Raw genomic sequence first — 17666 nt, 5'->3', positions numbered from 1 at the left:
TAATTTTTAAGACCAAAGTATATCAACTGAGGCGGCCATTTCACTCTGCCAAATGAAAAGACCCGCCTCGGGTGGAGGCAGCTGCTTGTGGACGTGTCCTGAGTGTCAACTTTGTGTCCAAACATGCCCTTTCCTTCCAGTTTTCAGAACAAGATAACATTTCCCAAACTCAAAACCGTCAAGCTAAAAACAGAATTTTAAATATTAATCTCTCATCATAACTTCTAGATTTCAGTGAAGAAAGCTAAAGATCTCACTCAGTTACATTGCTTGTATTGGCGGAGATGAAAGTTTGACTTTATGGGAGATAAAATCAGAGGGGGCAGGTGGCTGGCTGATTATTCAGCAGCTCTCCCAGCAGCACAGGCAGAAGGAATCAAGGCATTCGGCAAAGCTGTAGCCCCAGATGGTACCAGCTAGATTGGTTAATCAGCCATGATCTTTTTCTAGGAAACACATGTGGGCTTCTGAGGCTCTTGCATCATTACCAGAATGCTGCTCTCTAGCCTCTCCTTCTCTCTCTCTCCTGGAAAGGCAGAACATTAAGAAAGAGTATTTCTCTACAATCCAAAACACAACTCCTCACTGCGTTTGGTAACCCCAAATCTGCACCAAGCTAGGCTTGATTTTGCAACCTGCAAAATTATGCAAATTAAGCCAAGCAAGAGGCTAAAAATATTGACTTGGATCACTAGCCAGCCATGATTTGTGGCCGACACCAGTCCCTCTCTTTCCCTGAGTCTTGGCACAAATGATGCAGGGCAGGCTTAGGAGAGAGGTGAGTATTCTGTGTAGGGATGCAGAGATAGGAAGAAACAGAAGGAGATTCCCCTACTGCTCAGGAAGGATTCCTGCTGTTTGTTACCTTCGCAAAAATGACAGTAGAAATGAGACTTCTGGAGAGGAGATCTGCATGGTGCTGGGTGTCCCATTGCCAGAGGGCTGGGACTAATCACACCTGGAGCATTTCCAGATGGGGCTTTTAGCTTGCTTCTCCTCCAGAATGGAGGGTGTGCATTCACATATTGGCCAGATATTCAGCAAAATACCTGAGAGCTATTGGGTAGCACTCCAGACACAATTTGTCATTGTGATTTAGAGCGTAGCCTGAATTATGTCCAGGGTAAAAGAAATCCACTTTTTGCAGTGCTTTTTTTCTGGGCAAATTCGAACTTGCAGTATAGCCTCACAGTAATAATGGTCTTACCATGCCTTGAGGCATGGTGGTATCTTGCCCTCCCTTAATGAAGCATTGATTATAGCCTCCAACCATCTGCCTGCCTGGCAGATTTTATTAGCCCTGGGCCCAGAGCACATGATGTCACCTGCACCCTGCCAAGGATCCTGTCCACATCCTCAGACTGCACCACTAACCTAAAAGAATCCAACACAATAGGACCAGATAATACCCAAGCTCTGCTGGTCTGCACTGAGCTGATGCAATGCAGGTGGCGAAAAAATGTTTCTTTGCTGCCCCCACCGCCATAGAGTAGTCCCTAAAATGGGCTCTAGCCCATGTTCAGTCAGAATAATCACAACTCTTCTTTCAGCATCATTCCAGCCACCATCCAAGTTGTTTCATTGCCCTAAACTCTGAGGAAAACCAGGGAGCAGAACAGGCTCCACCAAGCCGGAGAGGGCATTGAGGAGCCCAGGCTGTCTCCACGTTCCAGAGATTCACCAGGGCCTTGGCTGGCTCTGGACACTGGAAAATCCCTGAGGGCTATCTGGAAACTGAGCAGATCCATAAGTCTTTGGGGCAGACCATTCTAATTGGTCCAGCACCTTTGCAGAGGGTAGATGGAGCAGTCAAACTAAGATGATAGTCTGTCCATGTCAAGGGGGTTATCTCAAACTCCTCCACCTCCAATCATTTATTCCCTGGTCAGCAAAAACCAGATCCAGAGTGTGGCCTGCCACATGGGTAGGGCCCTATACCAATTTAGATAGGCCTATGATTGCCATAGAGGCCATGAAATCCTGAGCTGCTCCTACAAGGGAGCATGGATGTTGAAGTCCCCCAAGACAATAAGTTTGGGGGAACCCAACACCACCTTTGAGACCACCTCCGCCAGCTCAGGTAGGGAGATTGAAGTGCAGTGCAGGTTGGTACGCCAACAGAATCCCCAGCCTATCTTGGAGGCCCACCCTCAAGGACAAACACTCAAAATTCTGAGATTTCCTAACTTGGCACCTGGAAAGGGGAAAGGTCTCATGACCACAATGCCTGACTCTCAAGGCAGGGCTGCTGCACAATCAGAAAACCTGGAGAACAGAACTGAGAGAGACTAACCCCACCTAGCTCATCCAACCAGGTCTTCGTCACACATACCAGGTCCGCATGCTCATCCGCAATCAAATCGTGGATGAGATATGTCTTAGCATTTACTGACCTGGCATTCAACAGCAGCACCCTAATCCTAGGGGGAGTGTTTGTTTCCAGAGCTCCCTGGGGCTGCAGGATTGGGAGAAGAGCCAAAAAAGGAACAGGCCTCAGCCACCTGGACCATTTGCCCCTTTAACGGCCTACTCAACTCCCACCGCCATCTCTCCCTCTGCCTGCTACCCATGAGATCACTGTCCCTAGACCATCTGTACTCTTCTGCTCTCCCAGACACATCTCCCCAGCACAACCCCAGCACAAGCCGCCCAGAGACGTAAGTTTGGGTGAGGTATAAATTAAATAAATAAAATTTTAAAAAACCCCTCCAGTTCCTCCGTTTCAGTAATCCCAGGCCCACAACTTCTGCAGTCATGCAGAAGAGCTCTTGTGTGTTGCACTTGCTAACTCTTTGTTGAAAGCAAGGGAAGTTCCATCCCCCCGCCTGCTTCCAAGGCCTTAGTCTGCTCACTTCAAGGCTGAGATCCGAAAGGATGAGAGCCCTTGTGCTCTTGCCCTTCGGCTAGCGTCAAGAGGCTTGCACCCCTGGCATAGCCTGTTCTCATATAGCATTCACCTGGAAGGGGTGGAGCAGAGCAAAGTCGAAGCCCTACCCAACAGCACTCTCTTGTACTAAACGGTTGCCACTGTACTGACTTGATGCAGTTACAGAATGCAGAATATATAACGCCTGGACCACACTGAGCTCGTTCTCTGTCGGCATGGTAGAGATGGAGAAGACAGGACCATAACTGAGCAGGGGGACAGGTGATGATAGATCAAGAGGCTTCTAAATAAAATTAAAGTATCATCTTTATTTCTCATGACTTCTTGGCCCTGGGTTCCAGAGGCAATATAAGAATATGTAATGAAATGCCCAAAGAAAACCTTAAACTCGATTAAAAGCTTTCAATCAAAGCCACCTGATGCCAGCGCAAATAAGAAAGGCTTTGTGACAAAGAGGCTCAGACCCTCAGGGAGGGTGAGCGTGTGTGTGTGTGTGTGTGCGTGTGTGTAAGGGGACAATTCAATCGCTGCCAGGCATCCAGCAAGAAACTCCCTTTTGCTTTGCCTTTGTTCTCCCAAGCACAGCATGCAGATGGATTGGAAGAAGGAGCTCTCTGTCAATCAAAAAGATCCAGATAACATGATACAGGTAATCCACTGGCAAAACAGCAGCCCTCCAGCATCAATATTTTAAGCACTTGCTCTTTACAGGTCTGAATAAATATTTCAAACTAAAGACCTGCAGCCAAAGATTTAGCTGGTTTGCTCAAATCAATATGTGAAATACAGGCGCCTTTCTCCATTGGCCTCCCTGTCTGCTTGGTTCTCTGGTCCACACTACCTCCTCCTCCAGAGCTCATTTGCTTCTGTTTCTCTCCTGCCAATTGAGCACACCAGCTCTCTGCCTCTAGGTCATGTGCGAGGTTTTGTTCTTCATCCTTTTTTCTCTGCCTGACCTTCTTTTTCCAGCACTAAGGACAGTGCATAAGGAGAGGCCTGCTGGGTGATATCCCAAGAGGTATCTAGGAATCCTAGAGCCACTTAATGGCACAGTGGGGAAATGACTTGACTAGCAAGCCAGAGGTTGCCGGTTCAAATCTCCACTGGTATGTTTCCCAGACTATGGGAAATACCTATATCAGGCAGCAGCGATATCGGAAGATGCTGAAAGGCATCATCTCACACTGCGCAGGAGGAGGCAATGGTAAACCACTCCTGTATTCTACCTGTGGTCGCCAGGAGTTGACACCGACTCGAGGGCACACTTTACCTTTATCTGGGAACCCTAGAAATGGAGCTTGAAGTAAAAGCTCTCTCTCACTGCTTCTACCCACCCCCAGCAACTGGTATTCAGTGGTATACTACCTCTGAACATGGAAGTTCCATTTAGCTATTGTGGCTAATAGCCACTGATAAACTGTTCCTTCATGAAGAAAGGCTATTCCTCTTCCATTCATTTGGCCCTTAGACTGCAGCCACCCATCTTTCTCTCATGTCCCTGCTTCTCAAACCATTGATTAATCTGCCCCCTTACTTCATCTGTTTCTCTAGACCAGTGGTTCTCAAACTTGGGTCCTCAGGTGTTATTGGACTTCAACTCCCATAATCCCCAACCAAAGGCCACTGAGGCTGGGGATTATGGGAGTTGAAGTCCAGTAACACCTGAGGACCCAAGTTTGAGAATCCCTGCTCTAGACCAGTGTTTCTCAAACTTTTTGGAGTCAAGGACCGCTAAATTCTTCGTGCAGAGTTTCAAGGACCGCTACATTCTTCATGCACAGTTTCCCGGACCAGCAGTTAGTAAAGGGGTTTCAAGTCTGTCTATCTATCTATCTGTCTATCAGACTTCTATACTGCCCAAAACTTGCATCTCTGGGCAGTTTAGAATGAAAATAATATAAGCATTAAAATAATTAAATTTGGAATCTTTTGCAAATATGGAATATTAGGGGTTCTTAACCTTGGGTCCCTCAGTTAAACTCCCATAACCCCCAACAACAATGGCATTTGGCCATTATGGCTGGGGATTATGGGAGTAGAAGTCCACCAACGTCTGGGTACCCAAGGTTGAGAACCCCTGAATCTAAAAGCCTGGGTGAACAAATTTGTCTACAGTATGTCTGGAGTGGAGGTGCTTGTGATTACTCAATGGAGAGGGGATGTTGGGCCATTAGAAAAATTCAAAAGCTACATGGGGCCAATGAAAACAACATACAAGTAAGCCCCACTGATGCAAGAGGGAAACAGTGTTCCCTCTCAAGGCGTCTCGACCACAACAGGCAGCTGGGTTTCAATCAACCAACCTTTGGCTGCAAACAATGAGCATGCAAGAACCAGCAGCCCTTCAAGTGGTGCCCACTGCCATACTTTTTCCTCCATGCCCCCACATCGCATACAGTTTGAAGCTGTAAAGATAGGGAATAAGATAGCTGTAGGAAGATCTCAGCAGCACGTGGAGGCAAGGCACAAGAAGGGTCCCATGCCTCTGTGATACTCTTCCTCTTCCGTGCCATGTGCAAAATTGAGGAAGTGAGTGCCTTGATTTCAGTTGGGGGGGGGTTTGACTCCCAGTCAGGGACCGGCACTCAACCCTTCGGGGACCGGCAGTGGTCCAGGGACCGGTGGTTGAGAAACACTGCTCTAGACCATCTCCCCACTCAGCTTCCCAGGTTTTCAGGCTCTCTGCCTTCCGCTTAAACATCCCTGCCTTTGGCCACCCCTTCCAACCTTGAAAATGTCCTTTAACATATCTCAGACAAACTGTTCTCTGTGTTAGCAGCTTTCCCCTAAGCATCTGGAATGTTTGTGAGCATTCCATGGCATCACAGCACCTCAGCCAATTTCTTCAGGAGGGTCACAGACACAGGCAAAAAGCCCCTTAGGCATTCACATTAACACATTGCATATACGAGTCGTATGTGCTAGCATTAGATTTCTGGGAGACTGGGATTTTTCCAGTCCTGTATATCCTTTCAACTATAAATTATTCTGTTATTATTCTATTCACTTGTCTCCAGAAGGGAAGGCGGAGCTCCTGTTCCAGTTCTTCCCTGCTTGGTCCTTTTCTACCAACAAGCTCATCCCAGCAGTCATCCTATGTGCACAGCAAGAAAATCCAGCTGCTTTGAACAAGATTCACTTTCTTCCTGGAGTTTTAAGAGGATTTTCTCATTAGAACGTGCAGCTTTGCTGATTATGGAGAGACGGCTGAAGACTTAAATCCTTGGCTGACTGTCCGGACCCAGGGCTGCCCGTCTGGGACTGAAGCATGTTATGAATTCTCTACAAATCAACTTAGATGCTCCTGGTATGCCCTTTTCTCTGCATTGCTTAAAATAAACCCCATCTATTGAAATCAACCTCTCATTTCCTCTCAATACTGCACACCACATTTCCTTGCCCTTTCAGACTCTGGAACCAGGGCTATTAAGGGGCTGAGAATTGCTCCCCTCTAACTCTTTTCTGTCCCCACATCATACAGGATACATGGGTTTAAAAATAAAATAAAGGAGCTCAGAGCAATTTAACTAGCAAATCCCATTTACATGCGTCAGTACAGATGCTGTTGAAATGTGCAAACCCTGTGTGGACCACAGAAAGAATTATGAACTCTGACTTGTCCTTGATCATGCCATTTTCCCACAAAAATTGATATTCCACCCATTTGGGTCTCAGTTCCAACTCCCGAATGTTGAACGTTCACCTAGCACAGCACTGTCTACACCAGGGTTGCCCAACTCCGGCCCTCCAGCTATTGTTGGGCTAGTTTCCCTCATCCACAGCCACAGTAGCTAATAGTCAGGGATGACGGGTTGTAGGCCTACAAGAGTTGGCAGCTGACGTTGTACACTTGTCAATATCCAGTTGTGCTGGTCAACACCCAGGTTCCCAACCTTGGGTCCCTCAGATGTGGTTGGACTACAGCTCCCATCGTCATCTGAATGATGGGAGTTGTAGTCCAACAACATCTGCTGACCCAAGTCTGGAACTCCTGGTCCACACGGATCTGAAGGAGCAATCCAAGATTTCAAGACATGGGTCTCTCCCTTCCGTACCTAGATTTTGTACCTGCAACTTTCTGCATGCAAAATATGTGCTCTTCCACTGAGTTACAACCCCTCCCCCCATTTGGGAGCCTTTGGTCATGGCACTTTCAGTACCCCTCCCCCCACAAAAAAAAAAAAATCCTGGAAGAGGTGGGATATACAAATGCAAGAATTCTCACACTGCAGATGGCATTCTTGGTGCTCAGAGCAAAAGTGAGATTGGCAGTCCTGTTGGGATGGTGCACCTTTCTCTCACCTTGGGGTCCTGGCATATACCCTGCCCTTGCCTCTCTCTGAAACTGGTCTTGTTAAAACTGACCAAATTTGAGCACTGATATAGTATAGTGGGAAATCCCAGCTTTTAAAAAAGAGAGAATTACATTGATAGATCAGATCAAGGTCTGACCTTTGCTTACTGTGCAAAGAGGAACCTTTTAAAGCGGTGACTCTCTTATATTTAGCAGGGGACAACAACTGTTCCTCTCCTGTCCAGAACAGTGTCTTTGTCTCTCCAGCAGCTGTTACAGGTGCCCCCCTTGTGTTTCTCTTTAGACTGTGAAACCCTTTGGGATGGGGAACCATCTTTGCATTCCAATTGCTATGTAAACCACATTGGGAAATTTTTGTTCGTAGAAAAGCAGTATATACAACAATAATATTCAGGAAAGGAGTTAGCAGTCTTCCAGGGCATCCCTAGAACACAGGCTCCCGGGGCCCCCATCCACCTCCGTAGTGTACCTGCTGCCCACACATTGCACGCCGCTGCGCTCCTCCTGCTGACTGCCGCACTCCACCGTGCCATGCTCCTGCCTCCCTCACACCACACTTCTGCTGCCTGCCACCATGCTCCAGCCACAGGGATTCTGACCTCGAGCTGGCTAGGAATGGAGGGCGCAGGGACACATTCCCAGCCGGCTTGGGCTGAGAAGCTGCTTCTGACACAGGTGGCTGGAAAGCGGCAGCCGGAGAGCAGCGCCTCCAGGGATGGGTATGGGGAGTGTGGCGAGCAGCCAGGGACAGGGAGTGTGGCGAGTTGCTGGGAGGGGCCGCTGCCACTGCCACCATGGGGGGTGGGGTGGGGTGGGGTGGGGGTTGGAGAGGCTGGGCAGCCACTGCCCCAGAAGGAGCCCATCTGTGAAGGGGCGTAACTATCATAGGGCAAGGGGAGACAGTTGTCTGAGGGCCCATTGCCTTGGGGGGGCCCCCAGAGGCAAGTCACATGACTGTCTCCCCCAGCCGCGCACCTGCCTTCCTTCAGTTGTATCCATCCTCTGAAACTGATGTGAGTGTTAAGACCTGGAGCTACCAGAACAGCATGTCTTTCTCTAGAACCATTAAATGACTTGCATTGTCCACAATTTACAAACCCTTAAAAAAAATAATTTAGTGAGTGGGGGGCCTATTTTAAAATCTTGTCTCTGGGCTCACTCCAACCTTGCTATGCCTCTGCATCTGTGTGAACATAGGCCAACTTTCCCCTTGCGATGCCACTGATAATAGTCATCATCTACCTCAGGGGTTCCCAACCTGTGATACGCCAGATGTTGCTGAACTACAACTCCCATAATCCCCAGCTACAATCATTGTGGCTGCGGATGATGGGAGTTGTAGTTCAGCAATATCTGGAGTAACCAAGGTTGGGAACCTTTGATCTGCCTTGTAGCCAGCAGTTTTTTCCAACCGTGCCAGATCCATGTCTCTGAAAGCTCACAACAGGACATAAAGACAACAGCTCTTCACTGTTCTCAGCAGGATATTTAGCGGTATACTGCCTCTGTACAAGGAGATTCCGTTGACTCACCCTGACAAATAGCTGGAGATAAACTCAACTTCCATTAGTTTGTCTAATCCTTAGACAAAGCTAGTGGCCGTCTCTGTCATTCTAGGGGGATTATGTGTGTGTTGCAGATTTTGCACAATGTCCCTGACTTGCATAAAACAAACAATTATTTGGTGGGTTTTAAAAATTCTGTATTATGCTGCCAGCAGAATTATATTGTCCCTTGTTGCAGAATCGGAGTGTGCAGAATTTATAGATACTCCCCCCGCTCCCCACTTTGCCATAGGGCTTCTTTTCCCCACAGGGCTTCTAGTCTTTGTGAAAATACATTTCTAGTTACAGCAGCTGCTGCATCAGCGGTTTAATTAATTTAATCCACGGGCTTGCAAGGAAAGAGATTCTGATAAGATTCTGAATGAAGGGAAGAATAACTGTGATTAGTATTTTTTCCATAAATGACATCTTATCAGGAAGCCCTCAGCAGCAACAAGATATTGGGGGGCACATTTCGGGGTCACCATGTAAACAGTCAGCTTGTGCAGCAGAGTCCCTTCATTTCTCTTTATTAAAATCAAAGAGATAGACATGAAATTAAATCTTTCCTGCTTGTAGCCAAGCCAAAGCTAAAGACTAGCTCCCAGGGCTCAAAACCATCTCACATACCTAAAACAGCATCAGATCTGAATTTTGATACCTCCCCTTTCCCATCGGTGCACAGATATACCATTTAAAATGTGATACTTGCTTCTAAAACTTTAATTTTGGCTCAGGGATGGAAAATGTTTCCAGCCCTGGCCAATTCACACAACCAGAACCAGCTTGAGGGGTGACTGGATCAGTACAGCCTTCTGTATAATATACGTAGCATTTACATAGCCCATTTTGAGTATTCTGTATGTTTCACATTGGTTATCTCACTAATTTTTAGAACAAACCTATAAGGTAGGTCAGCACCATTATCCCCAATTTCCCATACTGCAGATGGTGGAGGAACACTAAGGCTGAGAGACTGCCTAAGAGAGCCTGCCTAAAGGGACGGTTATTCGCTCATTCATTTATGTTCTGCTTTTCATCTAAAAGGTATCAGAGTGGTTCATGAAGTACATATAGTACAATACGATAATTAGAACATATCATCACCACCACCACGACCATCATCACCATCAATAGCAGCAAACTATAAAAACAGCAAGAACATTCCAAATTAAACTACAAACAGCGGAGATAAAAAATCATTTAAAGCAGCAAAATAAAATGCCTTCCAAAATGGGAAGGTTTTCACCATAAACACCAAGATACGGTGTTTATGGTGAAAAGACAGGGAGAGAGGGAACCGGGTTAAGTAACCTGCAGTCACCACAGAGGTAGCATGGTTAAAATTACTAAATACAAGTGCTGACCAGCAGGTGGCACTGCCAAAATTGTGCAAACTCCTAGCTTGCTGTGTGGCCACATAATTAATTATTAACCACATAATGTACACACAGCCTGCAGGTCTGTGTGTACAGTCAGATAGATTGTGCTTGCAATGTGCGGAAAAGGCCACCATTTATTGCCATCTGGATAGACCCCCGGAAGAGGGTTGCACTGCCAAATGAATCATTATTAATAGCAGGCCAGAGAACAGAGCCTGTGTAACTGACCTGCAAGTTTGGCCAGGCTCATGTAGAAGTTAAAGGGAGAGGCAAGATTTTAATGAGGGACTTCACAGCTCAGTCTCTTAGCTGCTACAATACACAGGCTCTCAAGAATACGGTGAAATCACTGAATGATTGAGTTACCCAGCTTGAAGCTCACCCCACAGTGACCACACCATTGTTCATACCACTTTCAGCAGCTTTGCAGTATCAGAGTTACAAGCTGGGCTAAAAAAAAAAAAGTTTCCGAGACACCTGGCAGGATTCCTTTAGCACAGACTTAGATGGCTTCGACACTAGCTATTTTCTCCAAAATGTACATCATTTATTCACTCACTTCTTATAGAGCACTCGGCTGACATTAGCCCTATTCAGACATTAATCATAAAGAGGCTGTACGCAAGGATGCTGCAGAAGCCCTGCCCCCCGCCGCCATGTGCTGTTCACAGTTACAGCATTCATCAGAAGAGGTGAAGCTGTAAGCTTCATGGTGGGCAATCCATTGCATTCCAATGGTTTCTGTCTTGTTCTCCTGTCTTTTTCAGACCTGCTCTGTGGAGGTTTTTAAAACTTAAAAGGCAGTTGCAGTGCCAGCCTGTCCAGTGCGGACTAGCAAAGTGCTACTTAGGCTTTAATTAGTCATTTTCTCCTTAGACCTTTATTTTAAAGCATTTTCTGCTTCTTGGCTTCTTCCCATTTAATTAGTTGTCTCCTGTTCACTTGCATGGCCACAGCATTCCTGAATAATTCTTTAATTAATCAGTTTCTGCCCCTTATACGGAGGGGTCAGCAGAATTTAATTACTGATGTCCTCTTCACAGTCAAATCAATTGCTAATTTATTTATTTCATTTTTAAGACTGCAGAGATTCCCACGTCCCAGATGTAAGGCTATAAAGCTTGGAAAACAAAAATCAGGCCCTCACTCAAATTAAGACTGAAACATGGAAGATTCTAATCACTTGAACAGTGTCACAGGTTAAAAATTGTTCATTTGTGTATGTTTTCCACTGGATGATTAGTCTGTGCGTGTGTGTATTTTATTTCCCCCTCTCTCCCATTTCTTCTTTCTGTATTAAAGCACTGTGCTAGTTTTACAAAAATTGGATTTTATTTCTTGGCAACACAAAATTGCAAGCAATTCCGCTCAGCTTGACATCTTAAAATATAAACGGATGCCACTCAGGGTTTATCCTCTCTTTCTTCCTCCCTGTTCCTTTTCTGTGTCCCTCCCCCACATCTGTCCATGTCTTCTGGAAATCTTTTTGTCCTTTCTTGTTCTTTCCCCTCATCCCCATAAAACCTACCAATATGAGATGATGAGAAAAGGCTATTATTCCCACCCCAGTTCCTGACCATATCCTACCTTCTAGATTAGGGGTACCTAAGCTTTTTAAAACAAGTATACCCCTTTAGTCACAAAGTTTCAGCTCAGGTACCCCAGAGAGAGAGAGAGGGAGGGAGAGAGAGAGAGAGAGAGAGAGAGAGAGAGAGAGAGAAAGTACAGCTAATTTTCTTCCCTATTTAGAATGAAAATTCAGGGATCTCAACATAATGATGAATTAAATCATTTACCCTTCCTCTCTCTTTCCAACTCACCTACATGCAATTCTTGTGGCCCACGGTCTCCCATATCCAACATATTTTTATTTTTAACTAATACGTTTCTCCATACATTCAATGTGGATAACAATAAAATATCTAATGTATAAAGCTACTTGGGCTCACTCACACACTCACTCACTCACTGTCATGCAACTCACCTTGAAAGATAGATACATGCTGTTTTGCAGGTAGGTTCCTGACCTCACCCACATTACCAAAACCCCTGTAAAAATTCATTAATTTCCCGGAAAATGTGAAAAAACTCTCCCATTGGAAAAACATATGAAATGATGCCTTCTCACAAACTTTGACAGTTTTCTCTAGTACTTTTATAGACAGGAAGTCTGGAATTTTACAGAATGATGAAGAAACAAACAATATTGTCTCCATTCACTGGATTTCTATCTGTGTTGGTTTGCCATGAAACCCACTTAAGAAATCGAAAAACATGGGCAATTCTGCACCAGATATCTTCATTAGTCTATCTCATTCAATCTCCTAGAATTTGTCTTTTTAGGAGTAGCAGCAGCCACACTATTTGGCAGTAACACTATTACATGCTCAAAAGAAAGCAGCTCTTCTGGTCATCAGCTAGCAAAGAGTGAAGAATGAGTGCATGGTTATTTTGTTAATAACAGTTATGTTGTGGTACAGGAGGAATGCTTGCAAGCTGCAAGCCCTTTTACTAGTTAAAAAAATACATTACTACATTCTGCAGTACAGGAGTAGCCAACCTGAGGTTCTCCAGCTGTTCTTGTTCTACAATTCACAGCAGGGACATAGGGAGCACTTGGGCAGCCAGAGGATGTAGTCCTGCCAGTGGCTCCCCACCCCTTGTGACTGATCATCCTCCCCAGTCAGTGTTTCATTGAAACACTGGCTGGCTGGGCTCCCCACTGGCTGGGGAGGAGAGGGGTGCACCTCGCAGCTGGTGAGTGCTTCATCCACCAGCTGGGTGCAGAAGGGGGAAAGAAGGCACCCTGGCCAGGGAATTTCATCTTCCTTTGCTCAATAGTCCCTACGCCCCTGATTCCTAGCAATGTATTGGTGGGGAAACTCAAGTTGACCATCTCTGCCATACTAAATCTTACCTCATACTGAGATGGGACTCTCAACAAGGCTGCCCTAGCTGACCTTAATAAAGATAAATATAGTTAATGAGAAGGATAAGAACAGAACAAGGGAATTTTGTATCCCTAGTTCCTTTCTTTTGGAGGTTTATTATGTTTGTCTTCTGGTTGTTAAATTAAGCCAATTTTGAGCTTAAAGGAATCTAAACAGGCCTCTATTCACTTGGTATAGCAGCTTTACTTGAACTACTGACCGCAAAGCTAGTGGCATAGCCATCATCGAGCAAGGGAAGAGGAAGAAATGCCCCTGAGATGCATTATTTATTTATTATTTATTTATTAATTTATTTATTTCTGTATGTAAACCACTTTGAGAACTTTAGTTGAAAAGTGGTATATAAATATTCGTTGAATTGTGTTGTATCCCCGCCTGGTCTCCAAGTGAGTAAAGATAATTGCCACCAGGTCCTGGGTGGGTTGTTTGGAGACTGGCCAAAACACCTGTTTTGGCCAGTCTCCACTCCTGACTGGGCTGAATGTGGGAGAGTCTAGAAAGCAGTAGGTCATTTCCGCATCATCAGTACCAAAAAAAGACTTTGTCTGGAAAAAAGCAGTAGGCGTGTCTTGCTTTTCTATACAATGCCACTGCCCTTTCTTCCCCTCTAGCTCCTCCCCCTTTCTCAGAGTTTCCTCCTTCACCTACCCTGTGGCCTTTGTTGTGGGCTGATCCTTGCTTGCTTGAGGAAGTGTGAACAAATATGTGGAAGATATCCTGCAAGTGTTCCCTGTCAGCCAGAAGAATCAAGTTCCTTCCTTCCCCAGTTGTCAGATGGTAAGTTGTGGGCAGGGATACTCATGAGGGCAGGTAACTGGCTATATGGAGCTTTTAGGACTGAGGCATAGAGTGACCTACCATATTTATGTCCTTAGCTAGGGTCTATGCCAAATTTGAATGAAGATATGTGTGGAGATCTGTTTCCCAATTGTTTTTCTCTATATTTTCCCCAATATCAAGCTATTGAAATTGCCTGGATTCCGATCAATAGCTACCTGGGACTTTTACACACAGCAGGCTTTACTGCAAGTTTACTGAGAGTCTTTATTGTGAACTTGCAGTTGTCCCCAAATAACAACACAAATAGTGGATTTTTTTAACCCTGTATATAAACTGGGCTACACTCATAACACACAGTGAAAAACCCAAATTGTGTGTGAACTGCTCCCCAGTAACTCACAGGGACTTGGGGGTAAATCTGGCAGATATGTGAACGCACCCCTTCCATTCCAGAGGAGATGTGAGTTAAAGGGCCTGGAGGAGATGGTTAAAGGGCTTTAAATCCCTGTGTGGAAAAACTTCTGGAGATTGATGCCAATTCCTGGAGACTCCGGGCCAATCCTGGACGTTGGCAAGGATGCTACAACTGTGCTCAAATAATAGGGGGAAAGATAGAGAGGCCCTTCGTGAAATCTTCCTGCCTCTCCCCAGTTTTAGCTAAATAATGCCCCCCTGCCATCTGTTAAAAATTGTTGATAGAGGCCAACCGTACATGGTATTAATATCATCGCAAGTGTGTTAAGGCTATTTAATTATCCCTCCTAATTTGGCAAAGAGGCACCTTTTAATGTGGTGATTCTCTTTAATTAGCAGGGGGAGAGTAACTGGCCCTATCCACCCCCAGCAAAGGACTTCCATTACTGTTGCTCGTGTCTATCTTTTGTTTCTTTTTAGATTGTGAGCTCTTTGGGGACAGGGAGCCATCTTATTTGTTTGTTATTTCTCTGTTTAAACTGCCCTGAGCCATTTTTGGAAAGGCAGTATAGAAATTGAACAAACAAACAAACAAACAATATTTTCTTTTGTAAATAGTGCCAATGGAAGCTTTTCTTTTGTCTTGCAAAATAGTTCTCTCTGTGTGTGTGTGTAATCTGGATTGGGACCCTAGCAATCGCAATATGTTACAAACGTTCTACTTCCCTGGCATTGCACATACTATTTATGCCCCCTGCCCCCCAGACCTTGCATGCTTGCGGAGACATTATTAATACCACATGTAGTTTGGCTCTTAGGGGGGCTATTGCAAAAGTCACAAGAGTTAGGCCCCCTTAAGCCCTTAAGTCATACTGCCCATTGCGTGTGTGCCACACCAGATGGTCACCCATGGACTGGAGCAGAGGTCTCAACCTATGGCCCTCCAGCTGTTGTGGACTGCATCTCCCATCATCCCCAGTCATAATGACCAGTAGCCCAGGATGATGGGAGTTGTAGGCTAACATCTGCAGGAGGACAGAAGATTGAGACCCTTGGATTAGAGTGTTGGATTTGAGACATGGGATGAATGAATCCAAGCCCCACATGCCCTGGTTCACGATCCTTCCATCACAAAGGTGCTCAGCTGTGTCACCGTGGACAAGAGAGCCAAGGGTAGAGTGGTCAAGCCAAGGAAGCAAAGGGGAATTGGAAATTGCCTTCCACAGGGGCAGGAAGGCATGTGGGGAAAGAGAGAGTCCCATCTGAGCGAATGAAGAATCTCTTCATACTTGACAAAATCCCCACGTAGAATTTGCATTCCTTCTGCACCTTGTATGTTGTTCCTCATGTGTGACCGTAGTACATATGTATCATTCGCTCTGTTTAGGTAGTGATATGTCCGCTGGGAATCCACATGCCAGCCATAGCATCCAAGTATGTTTGTGTCCAGCAGAACACACACACAAGCAGTAATTGCTTGTGGCAATCTATGTGTGAGTTGCACATATATGAAAAAATTGTCGGTGTTGGAAGTTTGCAGTGCTGAAGAAGCTGTAAAGAGTGTGGGTGGGGAGCTATCAAATTGTCGCCTTAAGTTGATGTAAATCTGCCGACTATTTTGGCTGCAGTTCTCTTGTATACGTACATTCTTGTCTTGTCAAACACAACCGTCCTTGTTCTGCAGTAGAGTAAAGGCCACTTCTTCGCGTCCCCCTGTACATTTCTTTATTCCTATTTAGGGCACACTGGTACGGGAATGTATGTATGCTTGGCACGGAGGTGACCTTTTATCCAGGGCTGTGCAGCTGTGAGAAGCTGCTCTTTAAGGCTGGAGGTGAAAAGAAGCTCTCCAGCTGCAGCTGCAAAGTTGTGTGTGTGGGGGGGAAGCGAGGGAATAGGACAGAGAAGAGACCTTCCTCAGAGTTCAGAGAAGGGACAAAGCTTGGAAGAAGGATTGCAAGGGAGGACAGGTGTGAGTGATAGGTTATGGCTCATCCAGGGCTGTAACCACAGTATGTGGTTGGAGGAGGGGAGGGAATGGCCCCCGTAAGAGGATCCAAGGCCCCCTCCTCAAATGTTCTGTTTCTATTGATTGCTTAAAAAGAAGAAGAAGTAAGTCTCTCATTTACCAATATATAAAGCAAAGGCATTTTCACTAAGAGCGATTTTTAAAAATCTATCTATCTATCTATCTATCTATCTATCTATCTATCTATCTATCTATCTATTTAATGTGTGTTTATCCTCCTTTTCTATGAGACCATCTAACAAGCAGATTAAAAAAACACCAAAGATTATGCTGTTCAATACCAAACTAAGGTGGTGGAGCAGCTAAGGAGGATGCCTTAGGGGAGTGAGGCATGAGTGTTAAAGCTTCTACCCAGCTATTGATTTGGCCTACATGAGAAACTCACCCCCAGCTGCAGCAGCAGCGGTGGCCAGAACAACTAGGGGAAGGGGCAATATTCACCAACCCCTCCCTCTGAAGCCTACTTTGTGTTATGAAAATATTTCCTGACAGTATATTAAGGGAACGCCTTCTTCGGCATGATCCCCGCTGCCCACTGAGATCTGCTGGAGAGGTCCGTCTGCAGCTGCGACCGGCTCGTCTGGTGGCCACTCAGGGATGGGCCTTCTCTTCTGCTGCCCCGAGGCTTTGGTATGTGCTCCCCAGTGAAATTAGAGCCTCCCCATCTCTCACAGCTTTTTAAAAGTCTTTAAAAACACATCTCTTCACCCAGGCTTTTAATTAATGTTGTTTCAATGGTTTTAATGCTGTTTTAAAATATTATTTTAAAATTTTTAAATTGTTGAAATGTCTGTGTTCCCACCCCCCTCATTTTTGTCTTAACAAATGTTTTACTTCGTTTTTATTCTGTTGTAAACCGCCCAGAGATGTAAGTTTTGGGCAGTATAAAATGTTTTAATAAAATAAAATAAATATCCTCAGGGAAACGTTTTTGAGATGCATAGTGCACTTCGGAGGGAAAAGAAGATTGATAAAGATTGCCCCTTGCCCGACTTGTGTGACATTGCAGCGGTAATCTAGAACTCAGCAGTGTTAGTCTAGATGTCGGTCAGTATCCCAAACCGTAGACTTTTGTTTAAAGGTCTTGGGATGTTCCCAGACATACATTAATTGAGTGCTATAGAAAGATTCTCACCACATTTGGGTCAAATGTGAAATCTTCTCCCCCAAATTAATGTCAGGAGAAGCCTCGCATTTTCAAGAAGGCAGATAGCCCACCTAAACCACAGAGATGAAGAAGAAATCTGTGGTGAATTCTGAGCAAGGACACAGCCTTGATCTTGTGACATATCCCACATGTGTGAATGTGTATGAAGGGGCTGGGGCTGGGGCTGGGGCTGTATGCATTCAATTGAATGTCTTCA

This window comes from Hemicordylus capensis, chromosome 6, assembly GCF_027244095.1.
Source record: "Hemicordylus capensis ecotype Gifberg chromosome 6, rHemCap1.1.pri, whole genome shotgun sequence".
Classification (NCBI taxonomy): Eukaryota; Metazoa; Chordata; class Lepidosauria; order Squamata; family Cordylidae; genus Hemicordylus; species Hemicordylus capensis.
Note: the sequence above shows the minus strand (reverse complement) of the source record.